Here is a 13,644-nt window from a genome sequence, read left to right on the forward strand (position 1 = left end):
GAGATCCACAGAAACCCCTGCCACTGTTTCCCAAGGAAACACCGATAATCCCGAAGCAACACCACAAATGAAATACATTCCCTTATACTCTGTTGCTCTCGAGACATCTGTTTCAGAGTAACAGTTTTTGGCCGGGGATGGCTCTACATTCCCAAAGTCGTTTTGGATGTTCCGACATGTCTATCTTCTCTATCTTCAATATTTGTCTCTTCCTAGCCTCCAAGTGACTCGAGATGGGTTCCATGTTTATCAGGATTGACTTTTATTACAGGCACAATTCAACACCTGGACCAGAAAGTCATGTCTAAGGCTAAGTGAAAAATCTCCCAAACTTCACTTTCTCATCAGATATGGCCTTTTGCAGGGTTCAGCAACACTGCACTCATCTCTTTTCACATAACACTACCAACTTTTGTGTTGGGGGAAGAAGAGGAATGGCTTTCTGCTTATTTCTATATCATTTTTCTAGGATTTTTCCACTAACGTGAAAGTCTTCCCTATTTCATCTTCGGAGATGACTTCCCCTCTGAAATACATCCAATTCACTGTTCGGGCCAAAGAGGTGTTGGATCCTACGAGTAATTCAGGATCCAGTCTGATACTGTTTATCCTAACCTGAGACTATTAAATGAACTCAAGTTAGGTTCAGGCTACCATGATGTGATTCACATCAGCCCGATGCAGTAAAAGGAACACTAACCAGCAGTCCCTGGTTGAGGTAATGGAGACACGGCATTTTGCAGAGCCTCGGTTTCTCTGCATATTAAATGGGATAACGATATCCTTCTTTCTCGTTTCCAAGGGTCATTAGGTCTGTGAAACTGTCTCACCTTCTTCCAGGAAGTGTTATTAATGTCAAATTCCCTTTCTTTCACTAGTGTGTTCAGTAACCCTACTCTCTTTATCAATTGGGAAATTTCTCCCTGCTTGGTTCTCTTGATTCACCCTATCATCGTGGGAGCAGCATGGCTTAGTGGAAAGAGCACGGGCTTGGGAGTCACGGGTCGTGGGTTCTAATCTTGGCTCCGCCATTTATCAGCTGTGTGACTTTGGTCAAATCACTTAACTTCTCTGCGCCTCAGTTACCTCAATCTGAAAAATGGGAATTAAGACTGTGAGCGCCATGTGACGCAGGGACTGCATCCAACCCAATTATCTTGTAGCTACTCCAGCACTTAGAACAGTGCTTGGCACAAAGTTAGCACTTAACAAATACCATCATCATCACTTTAGTCATCAAAGAAAACATTTCTTCAATGGGAATTCATTTTTAAAAAATCTAACCTCAAAACAAAATTAAAGCATAGAAAGAATTGCCTCTCTATTATACCTGTGAATGATTCTAAGGTTTGCTTGAGGATACTGAATAAATATGGCATTCATGCATTCATTCATTTGTATTTATTGAGTGCTTACTGTGTGCGGAGCATTTTAAGGTGCTCCCAGATTTACAGGAAGATGATAGGGCTGCTTAGATCAACAGTCTTCTGGGAAAGGTGGTGAAATGTTCTCTACGGAGTTTAAAATAAATGGATAAGCCACCATGTTTCCAGGAGGATTTGAGTACAGACCGGGCTAATCCTGGGAAATGGGTTAATGACGTTCCAGAGTCCATTCCAAACCTAAGACTAGCAAACTCTCTTCTCTAGACTGTAAGCTCATTGTGGGCAGGGAATGGGTCTGTTGTACTGTAGCTCTCCTAAGCGCTTAGCACAGTGCTCTGCACACAGCAAGCACTCAATAAATAGGATTGACTGACTGGCAAGTACCAGGCTTCACTCCTCCGCCCCTGAAAAGATGAGGGTCCCATGTGGACTCAAGCGAGCGGGTAGGAAAAAGGAGGGTCCGGAAGGCTTCACGGGAGGTGGTGGCGAACACCTGGGGGAGGGGAGGGGTTTTCTTGGCGATTCAGCCAACATTCCAGCTTTGTTGCCGATTCCTAAGGCTTCGTGGAAAACATGAAAAACAAAAAGTGAAAAAGAGGAAAAAGTCACCGTGAGAGTGAGGGAATACAATACGGCAGTCATTTCTGGTCGTCACCTTTTCCAAGTGTTCACAGCAGTCAGTATTTCTCAGCGATGACTTCTGAGGTTGTGGGAAAAGAGCGATGCCTAAGAAGCCTTTCAACTTGCCTTCCCTATCTAGTTTAATGAATAAAAGCAGTGAGCTAGAGGAACCCGTTCACTGAAGTTCAAATCTCCAATGAGCATCTCACTACAACTCTAATTTTAATTTGTGGTTCTAATGAATGATATAAACTTTTATAGGTATCAACAAAGCTCAGAGAGGACCTAAATCCATTTCAGTGCTCATTTAATGGCTTCAGCTGTGTGCAATTAAAACATCAGCATTAAATGTTAGAGAATAAAATAATGAGACACTTAAAAAATAATCTGTGCTTCAGTGGGCCATGTTCAACAGAGATTTCATATGATCATTTATAAGACACAGATTCCTATCAATACCCATTTGCTAGTTCATGGAATTACCATAAATTACTCAAAAGTCAGCATTCCTTATGAAGAGAAAAACAATAAAATATATATCTGGGCTGTAGCGAATTCATGAAATACAGCGCAAATCAGTACCCAAATCTGTCAGGTCACAGGTTTAATAGAGATAATGGACTTACCGCGCTTCCTTATAAGACCCTGTCTAATTCCCACCTGTAACATGTCCGTGAAATACAGAACGAATCGGCAGCCAAATTTGCCGGGTTACAGTACCTTGATAGCGCTGATGATTTTCATGTTTATGGAGATAATGGACTGACCTTGTTACCTTTCTTTACTCATATTTATTGAGCGCTTACTGTGTGCAGAGCACTGTACTAAGCGCTTGGAAGTCCACATCCAATTCCCACCTGTGAATTCCCTCCCAGCACTCAACACGATGTTCTGCATAAAGTAAGGCCTTAATAGATACTGTTCCTTCTGCTACTACTAAGTTAAACAGCCAGCCATTGTGCCAGTGGATGAGACAAAGTGAAATCTTGGTTACATCCAAAAATACTTCCAGTCCCTACCCTGCAACTCAGATAAAAAGGGAATTATGTTTTATGAAAAAAAAAACCACCACCTCTAAAAATGGTATGAGCTTTTTATTATCTTATATCCCTTAAAATGAAATATAGTACCTAAATGTCTTCTCCCAATGATATTTTAAACTATAAAAATGTAACTTGAGAATGCAGAATATGACAGCTAAGAGATAAATTATTGCTGCTACTATTGCTGAAAAACGCCAAGTTAAACCCTACAAAGAATTTTTAAAATACCAAGTTAGTCTAGCTATCTAAAACATGGACGGAAAAGAAAGCATACGAAATAGGAAACATGCATTCGGTTAAACTTAAATTTGAAAAGGAAATGAAAACACAGATTATACTTTGTTTTGAAAACTGAAATGAATTTTAATACAGAAAATGAAGACAACATTTTATAAATTTATAGATCAAAAGGAATACTTCTACTTGGGGAAAGCCAAAGAATGTTACATTTTAAGAGATGAAATGTTACAACTTGTACATCAAAATTAAAAAATGAAATTAAATTAAAAAATGAAATGGTTACCAAGGATATGCAGGTCAGGGGATCAAAGGTGAAGGGTCACACATTATTAAAAAGAAATCCAAAAGGACGTCTGCATCATGATCTCTGTAAAACAAAGGAGCTACAGTAAGTAAAACTAATATCTTCATGAAATTAAAATAAAGTCTCTTGAAAAGAAGAACCCACTGCAAGTTGAATACAGCATAATTTGCCTGTCTATTCATTCAACATTTTTATTTAAGCACAAATTGAAATCAACTGCACTGGGGAGATATCTGCTAATATTCATTCTCCTCCCCCTCTCAAACACTATCAAGTCTCTAATGGTAGTAAATTCAAGTTTACAGATTTTAAATGTTGGTATCAGAAGTTTAATTCCATGGCAATGGTATTTTATTTTCTTTTTTTAAAATCTTCCAGTAACAAATACAAGACTTGAGTTTTTAAAATTTTATTTGAATTCAGAAAAACTTCATTTTTTGAACACTTAGTACAAAATCAGCCACAGTGTAAGTCTGGAAAAACTGTTACTATAAATACTCTCACACTAAACTTCTCCATTTGAAAAAAAAGACTAGAGTATTGCTGGTATTCACTGTTAAGAAAAATAACTCATTAATCCTACTGGAATTGTGCAGGAATCACTTAGTGCTAATATCAGAATGAGCCAGTATAAAGGAAAAAAAATACTCAAGCTTCTGATTGGTAAAATTTGAGGAATGTGCGCTACCCACAATGATAAATTTCAAAAATTTTTATTGTTCTGGAAAAATGAATCAATTTACTTTGAAATACATCCAGCTCCCCTCCAAACTCTGTTAATCTGCATCTCATCTCAAAACAATATTTTCCACCACAAATAGCAAGAGCAAATGAAACCCATCGAAGATTATAGAAAACTTCAACCATATCGACAAATGGACAACATTTCTAATAAAATGAATTTTTACTGCCAAAACTGATGATTAAACTGGAGAAGGAGACTAGCCAAGTGTTCCTTAGTACCATCTGCCTGAGTCCATATAAAATACACCTGGTGGTTTTCCTACAAGGGTTGTGTCCTTGCAAAACTTCACATTAAGGAAAACCCAAGTTGGGGTACTCACCCATTCTGATAAATGAGCTATTTCTTCTGCCAACACAGCAGGCCATATCAACACGGGATCAAGTTATCAGAAGAACCTCTTCTCCCCCTGGCTTTCCCACCACTGGACACGACACCCTACTGCTGCCTTCAACACCGTGGACCATTCGGCCTTTTACTGGAAAGATGATCTAACCTTGGCTTCTCGGTTACTGCCCTCTCCTGGTTCTCCTCCGATCTCTCCGACTGCTTTTTCTCAGTCCCTTTTGCAGGCTTCTCCTCTGATTCCCACCCTCTAACTGCAGGGGTACCTCAAGGCTCAGTTCTGGGTTCCCTTCCCTTCTCCATTTATAGCCACACTCCCTTGGAGAACTCAATCCAGATGCAAGGTGGCCTAGTGGAAATAGCATGGGCCTGGGAGTCAGATGACCTGGGTTCTAAATGCAGCTCTGCCACTTACCTGCTGTGTGACCTTAACTTCTTTGGGTCTCAATTCCCCCATCTGCAAAATGGGGAATTCAATATTTGTTCTTCCTCCTAGACTGTGATTCCCAAGTGGGACCTTTTTATCTTACCTCACCACGTAGTACAGCGCTTGGGACACAGTAAGCACTTGACAAATACTAGTATTATCATTCGCTCCCACAGTTTCAACTACTAGCTCTACGTGGAGGCTTTCCAAATCTACCTCTCCAGCCCTCATTGCTCTTCTTCTCTGCAGTCTCACATTTCCTCCTGCCTTTCAGGACGTCTCTACTTGGATGTCCCACCGACACGTCAAACGGAGCATATCTAAAAAAAACGCCCCTCCAACCCCGCCCTCCCCGACTTTCCAATCGCTGCCATCCACCTCTGCATCGAACGCCTCACCGTCAGAGAACTGTACTCTCAAGTGCTCAGTACGGTACTCTGGTCACAGTAAGCGCTCAATAATTACCAATGACTGACCAGCTTTAAGGCACAACTTATTCGACTCTCTCCCTACTCCCGAACCTCGCTGATCTGCTACTACAAGCCTGCCTGTTCGGCTCCTCTAGCACCAACCAACTCATTGTACCTTCATCTCAACTACCTCTCTGCTAACATCTTGCCAATGTCCAATGTATTCAGGGTAATACCTGTCTCCCGTTATAGGCAGAGAACATGTCTGCTAATTCTGTTGCACTGTACTCTTCCAAGCGCTTAATACAGTGCTCTACACATAGTAAGCTCCCTCTGGCCTGGTGCTCCTTCCCCCTTCATATCTGACACTCCACCAGTCGCCCCATCTTCAAACCTTATTACAATCACATCTTCTCCAAGAGGCCTTCCCCAACTAATCCATCATTTTCCCTACTCCCTCTCCCTTCTGTGTCACCCTTGCACTTGAATATGTACATTGTATTCACTCTAGCCTCAGCTCTGCAGCACTTATGTACATGTCCATAATTTATTTTAATGTCTATCTCCCCCCTTAAGACTTTAAGCTCCTTGTGGGCAGAGAATATGTCTACGCGCTGCTACACTGAACTCTCCCAAGCACTTAGCATATTGCTCTGCACATAGTAGGTGCTCAATTAATGGTTGATTGATTGGATCGTTTACCAACTCTATTATATCGTACTTGCCCAGCCTGTACATTTCGCCTCCTCCAAAGCCAACTCACCAACTGTACCTTGACCTCGTCTACCTGACCACCAAGCACGCGCCCATGTCCTCCCGCTAACCTGGAACTCCCTCTCCTCCATTTACCACAGACCACTTTCCCCACCTTCAAAGCCCGTAGTATAATTACACATGCCTCTCAGACTCTATTGTATTGTAATCAATTATATTTATTGAACACTTACTGCAGAGGACTGTACTAAATGCTTGGAGACTACAGTATAACAGAGTTGGCAGACGTGTTCCCTGCCCACAATGAGCCCGGACTAGATGGGGAGACAGACATTAATATAAATAAATACATTACAGATATGTAAGTAGTTGCTGTGAGGCTGAGGGAGGGGTGAAAAAAGGGAGAAGATCTGGGTGACGCAGAAGGGAGTGGGAGAAGAGGAAATGAGGAAAGTCAGGGAAGGCCTCTTGGGGAAGTTGTGCCTTCAGTAAGGCTTTGAAGGTGGGGAGAGTAATTGTCAGATATCAAAAAGGAGGGCGTTCCAGGCCAGAGACACGACGTGAGCGAGAGGTGGGTGGTGAGATAGATGAGACTGAGGTTCGATGAGTAGGTTGGCATCAGAAAAGCAAAGTGCACGGGTTGGGTTGTAGTAGGAAAACGGCGAGGTAAGATAGGAAGGGGCAAGGTGATTGGGTGAAAGCCGACAGTACGGTGCTCTGCACGAAGTAAGCCCTCAAATACCACTGATTGATTGTTAAAATATAACTCCAATTTGTGTACTACAATATAATTGTGAAAATATCTTCGCAAAAAGAGATCCTAGACACTTAGAACAAACAATGAAGAAACAAACTCCATAAAAGTCAAACAGATTTTTCCCAAGATTAAGTTTCGTTAAAAATAACTTACAGAATTTCATGCACTGGATACTAGTATGTTAAGTGCCTTGAGGCCACATTTCTAAAAGTACTTTTTTTTTTGCATGGCTTATGAAAAGTAAAAGAGCATTTCATTTTTTGGAATCTTCATCTCACATTGAATCTGTCACATATGTATTCACTGCTGGGAGGCATGCAAGCAATTTGAAAGTTATAGAAGGAATCAATACCCCATCAAGAACAAAGCACATATTCTTTTAGGAATAGCATTATTTATACTGTTTCAGTTTGTAATGAGAGGAAAGGAATCAGAAATAGTGTAAGCATGATGAAGTTTCTGATTCACTTCAATAAAATAGCTATTACTGAGGTAAACAATAAAGATTTCCTGCAGGTCAAGTATCTTTATATACTCGGTTTAACCCTTATAGAGCAAACACCTAGAGTTGAGAAAAAATGAATAAGAACACCTGAACTCTTTCTGATGTATAACAATGAGACTATATTAACACCCTCCTGGTTCTCCTCCTATCTTTCCAGCCGCTCCTTCTCAGTCTCTTTCAACAGACTCCTCCTCTGCCTCCCACCCCCTAACTGTGGGAGTCCCTCAGAGCTCAGCTGTGTGTCCCCTTCTATTCTTCAACTACACCCATTCCTGTGGAGAACTCATTCGCTCCCATGGCTTCAACTACCACCTCTGCGCAGATGATTCCCAAATCTACATCTCCAGCCCAGCTCTCTCTCCTCCTCTGCAGTCTCGCATTTCCTCCGGCCTTCAGGACATCTCTACTTGGATGTCCCACCAAGATCTCAAACTTAACATACCCAAAACAGAACTCTTTATCTTCCAACTCAAACTCTGTCCTCCCCACTGACTTCCCAACACTATACACGGTACCCGCATCCCCCATCTCACAAGCCCATAACCTTGGCATTATCCTCAACTCATCTCTCTCATTCAACACGCATAATCAATCCGTCACCAAATTCTGTCCGGTCAACCTTAACGACATTGCTAAAATCCACCCTTTCCTCTCCATCTACACTACCATGTTAATCCAAGCATTTATCCTATGCCATTTTAATTACTGCATCAGTCTCCTCGCTGACCTCCCTGCCTCCTGTCTCTTCCCACTCCAGTCCATACTTCACTCTGCTGTCTCCATCATTTTTCTACAAAAATGTCCAGTTCATGTTTCCCCACTCCTAGAACCTCTAATGACTGTCCATCTTCCTCCACCTCAAAGAGAAACCCCTTACCATCGGCTTGAAAGCACTCAATCACCTTGTCCCCTCCTACTTTACCTCCTTGACTTCCTACTGCAAACCAGCCCACACATTTCACTCCTCTAATGCCAACCTTCTCAGTGTACCTCCATCTCACTTACATGAGTGTCCTCTCACCCACATCCTACCTCTGGCCTGCAACTCCCTCCCTCTTTTCATCCAAGAGATGATCACTTCAAAGCCTTTTTCAAAGCACATCTCCTCCGAGAAGCCTTCCCTGACTCCTCCTCTCTTCTCCTACTCCCTTCTGCATCATCCTGACTCGCTCCTTTCATTCATCCTCCCTCCCAACCCCACAGCACCTAGGTATATATCTGTAATTTATTTATGTATAATAATGTCTGTCTTCCCCTCTAGACCGTGAGCTAGCTGTGGGCAGGAAACATGTCTGTTTGATGTTGTACTCTCCCAAGCACTTACTGTAGTGCTTTGCACACTGCAGAAGCTCAATAAACAGGATTTAATGAATGAACCTATCCCTCTGCCTCACAACACTTACTCACATATCCATAATTTCTTTATGTCTGTCTCTCCCTCTGCGCTGAAAACTCATTGTGGGCAGGGAAACCTCTACGAACAATGTTACACTGTACTCTCCAAGTTCTTGGTACAGTGCACTGCATAGAGTAAGCGCTCAATAAATACAATTGACTGATATAGTGATCTTGAAAAAAAGACAAAAAACTTTAAAGCTTCCAAAATTTTCCACCTACCCGTCACACTCACGGCCACTTTTACTTTTCAATTGCAACACCACTTACAATAGAAACCTCCCCTCTTTGCTCCAAGAACATAATATGAGCATTAACTGCCCCCTGGATTTCTTTGCAGTCAAAAACAAAGCCCATTGGAAGTTCGGGGAGAAAGAGTTAATATTTTTTACCCAGTCAGTCTAAATATTTACCAGCCCAGCCCGGAAGATCCAAACGCTCACTTATTTAGAAGGCTACCCTAAATAGATATTCAAATTATAACACATATTTTAGCTCCTTCTGGGCCAGATTCTGAAGGATCAGCAGGCTGGTCTCTGGATAAGTGAGAAGGGTTTTAATATGCTGTTATTCTTTTAGCCCATTAAGGTATCATTTAGTAAACAAAAATAATCAACTGAAGGCATTAAGTTCCACCACATCGGGCACCAAATATAAATTTAGCAAGAGTACGACTCACCTAGCAGGAACTGGCCTCAGCATTACTCTTATCAATTAATCAATGATGTTAATTGAGCGCTAACTGCATGCAGACCACTGTACTAAGCGCTTGGGAGAGTACAATACAGAGTCGGAAGGCACGCTCCCTGCCCACAATGGGATAAGCAGCCACATAGCTTGACATCACTATCTCCCATAGCCACTCTACACCCAAGAAGCTTCTTGATCGCCACCACCAATGCTAGTGGCTAACAATGAAAATAAAGTTTTTAGACAATAAAATGATATTTTCCTAGCACATGCTTGTGTGCAGGGTACAGTACTGAGTGCACTAGAGATCACGATAGTTAGAAGGCACAATCCCTGATTGCTAGGAACTTCCAATCTAATGTAACGCACTTAGGAACGCAAAGACCTCAAAAATTATCTAGGTACATTTACTCTCACAATTTCCCAAAAATATATTTTCAAGAGTAGAAAAGGCACTAGTTATTTAAGATATGTTTCTGCGACTCTCGAATACTTGAACCACAAACGGAAAAAGCTTGCAGATTGGATTATGTTTTACAAGGAAATGTTTTTCAACAAAGTCAGTGTATATTTTATGTTTTATGCTAATAAAGTTATTTTTGCCAAGGACCAGTATATATAAGCCAAGATGAATCGGTTCACTTGTCAAATGAATGGACGCAGAATCCAGAATGAATTTTGAAGGAAGCTTGAAACATGATAGAAAATCTGTCATTGTACACTCATACACGGTACTTCTACAGCTGAGTATTTCACCAGACAGGTATAGAGAAAGCAAATATCAAGGGCTTATGAGAAATGAGAGGGGAAATAGTAGATGAAACCCAGTAAAATATCCTGAACGCTCTGCTAAACCACAACAAAACTTCAGGAAGATGCCATAAAGTTACTTTCAGAAAAGGAAACACACTTCAATGAACATACATTCGATTCTCCCATTCCTTACAGTTTCACTAAGCGATGTCAATAAAACACCTTGAGAAAATGAAGTATACCTTTTTCTGACAACGCATGTCTAGAACACACATTGTACTGTCAGAAGAAGGACTGCGTGCGTAAGCAAGTTGTTCTTTACTGCTCAGTTCATCAAGACTTTAAGATAGTAGGAGAACTCTGTTCCCTCGGGATCTAAAAAGCAAAGACTTCTACATGGACAGAGAAGTAAAGGGACTTGCCTCACAATCAGTTAATCAAAGTATACCCAAGCCTATATGGTACCAAAAATTACTTCTCACTCAAAGAAGTATATTCTATCAATCAACCAACCAACCAATCAGTCATATTGAGTGTTTACTGTGTTGAGAGCACTGTACTCAGCAGTTGGGAAAATAATGTATTGTAAGTATGGTACTTAATATTATAATAATAATAATTGTACTTTTTAAGCACAATGTGCTGAGCACTGTTCTAAGCACTGGGGAATAAATACAAGTTAATCAGGTTGGACACAGTCCCTCTCCCACATGGGGCCCACCGTCTTAATCCCCATTTTACAGATGAGGTAACTGAGACCCGGAAGGTAAGTGACTTGCTCAAAGTCACAGAGCCAATAGGTGGTGGAGTTGGGACTAAAACCTAGGCCCTTCTGACTCCCAGGACCATGCTCTAAACACTACGCCACGCTGCTTCTTATTAAGCACTTACTACATTATCAAGCAGGGTACTGGTTGATACAACCACTGGGGCAGATACAAAATAATCAGGTTGGATGCTGTCCCTGTCCCACAATCTAAGTATGAGGTAAAAGGATTTAATCTGCATTTTACCGATGAGGAAACTGAGACACAGAAAAGTTGAGTGATTTGCCCAAGGTCACACAGCTGGCAAGTGGTAGAGCTGGGATAAGAACCCAGGTCATTCAATCGATGGTATTTAGTGAGTGCTTACTGTGTGCAGAGCACTGTACTAAGAGCCTAGGAGAGTACAATACAACAGATTTGGTAAACTTGTTTCCTGGCCACAGCAAGAGAAGGAAACAAAATAAGAGAGCCTGAAATCCTTGGAAGTCTCAATTCTTTTGAAACATATTTACTTATTGCTATCCAGAGAAGATTAGCTATAATTTTACCCTAAGCCACAAGGCTTCCAAACTACCTACATCTGACAAAGAACATGGTCTGGAATAATAACAGCCCTTATTTAATTCTAAGCCTATGCTCTTTCCACTAGGCCACACTGCTTCCCCAGAAGTCAACAGATCTGCTTGTACACATTGGATTTCAAAGGTCAAATTCAGCGGTTGTGAAGTACTAAAGTGCGAGTGGGTTTGGTTCTCCTCTAATTGGAGAAAAACGGAGCCCCCTCTCTTTCCTTGGCCACTATCCTCATCACTGGCTGATTCCTTTCCAAAAACTGGCTTCAGTCAACCTTTTCCATCCAACTTTAGACACCACCGCGACCTACTCAGCCAACCAAAAAAAGTGAAAGTTGAGGAAGTTTCCTGCCCTTTCTGAGTAAGCATTTTATGCCTAAATGTGCTTCTCAACGTAGGCAAAGTCATTAGTGCAAAATTGCCATCTTTTATGACAATAATAGAAAAATAACTACAGAAAAATTATATTATTTCTATTCTTTTTTTTAACTTTTAACAAAATTCATTCTTAAATATGACAATATTTTGCTCATGGCTGTCTGAGGCAGGAGGAAAAATGTCTCACCAACCCAAAGGCACATTTAAGTAACTCAAAAGCTAACACTTACTTGGGCAATGGAGCCTCTTAACATAAATAGCAATTAATTTGCAATACAATTAAACTCTCCTGAAAACTTTCTGCTTCTTGGCTTTCCCCGTTCAAAGCATTCTAATTCTCAAGTCCTGCTTTTGCGTCCATCATTTCACCCGTCTAAAATATTTTCACCAGTATCAATCAAAAATCGGTACTTACAGACCACTTACTCTGTGCAGAGCACTGTACGTTCAACCACTTAAGAGAGCACAGTAAAATGTCTTGAAACGAATTTTATCTTATTGAATTTTTTCAGACGGATTTAGCTTTCAGTGGCAAAAATTAAATTCTTAATAGATCTTTATTTAGATTCAAGTGACAGCTACTTCTTTTGCTACTAAAGGTCTCAAAATGACTACTGGTACACTTCCCTGACCCAAAAATAACCTTGAGAATTTTAGTAGCAAGAGAGTTTGACAAAAAAACAGAAGGGAATCAGAATCGGGACTCCAAAAAGAGCTTACACAACAATAGCGGTTCTCCGGTGCGGCCACCAACGAAACAATCAAATAAATGTTCCCCACGAAAATCACATTTTTCTGCTTTTTATACCTGCTGGCTTAGACACCTTCAACCTAAAACCAATTAACAATAGTAATCTAATTTTCTTCAAGAACGGTCCAAAAGCACTGTGACAGCCTCCAACAGCAGTCCCAGTGAGAGAATAAATTCCGAAAATGACCATTTGGCCCATCGGGACCAACCCCTTTTTGGGGCTGCAGTACGTGGCACTCCAATACTACATAAGCCAGGCCCAGCCTGCAGGTCCCAAACCTCCAGACCCAGATCTATCGATGGACAATGACTGGTGGATCATGTCACCCCACCTCCTCAACCATCGCCAATGGTTGCCCATCCACCTCCAAATCCAACAAAAACACCTCACCATTGGCTATAAAGCACTCCATCACCTTGCCCCCTCCTACTTCACCTCACTTCTCTCCTACAGTCCATCCCACACACTCCGCTTCCTCTGGTGCTAACCTTCTCACAGTGCCCCCATGTAGCCTGTCTTGCCACCGCCCCCTGGTACACATCCTGCCTCTGGCCTGGAGCGCCCTCCCCCCTCAAATCCGACGGACAATTACTCACCCCCGCTTCAAAGCCTTATTGAAGGCACATCTCCTCCAAGAGGCCTTCCCACACTAAGCCCCACCTTTCCTCATCTCCCCCTCCCTTCTGCGTCGCCCTGCCTTGCTCCTTTTGCTCTTTCCGCCCCCTCCCAGCTCCAGAGCACTTGCATATATATGTCATTTTATTTATTTGTATTAATGTCCGTCTCCCCCGACTCCGGACTGTGAGCTCGTTGTGGGCAGGGAATGTCACTGCTTATTATAGTA

At 41.6% G+C, this 13,644-nt stretch overlaps 1 protein-coding gene and 1 long non-coding RNA gene across 8 annotated transcripts in view; both read right to left on the bottom strand.

Moving 5' to 3' along the window:
* The window catches only part of CAMTA1 (calmodulin binding transcription activator 1), a 1,175,303-nt gene that overhangs the window by 1,107,261 nt on the left and 54,398 nt on the right, over nt 1-13,644 (bottom strand). The window lies entirely within an intron of this gene.
* On the bottom strand, nt 1,387-3,658 carry LOC114812061. Its single transcript, XR_003759728.1, has 2 exons — nt 3,573-3,658; nt 1,387-1,945 (listed from the first exon to the last, which is right to left on the bottom strand). It is a non-coding gene; the product is annotated as an uncharacterized LOC114812061 (long non-coding RNA).

The sequence above is a fragment of the Ornithorhynchus anatinus genome, chromosome 5 (assembly GCF_004115215.2).
Source record: "Ornithorhynchus anatinus isolate Pmale09 chromosome 5, mOrnAna1.pri.v4, whole genome shotgun sequence".
Lineage (NCBI taxonomy): Eukaryota > Metazoa > Chordata > Mammalia > Monotremata > Ornithorhynchidae > Ornithorhynchus > Ornithorhynchus anatinus.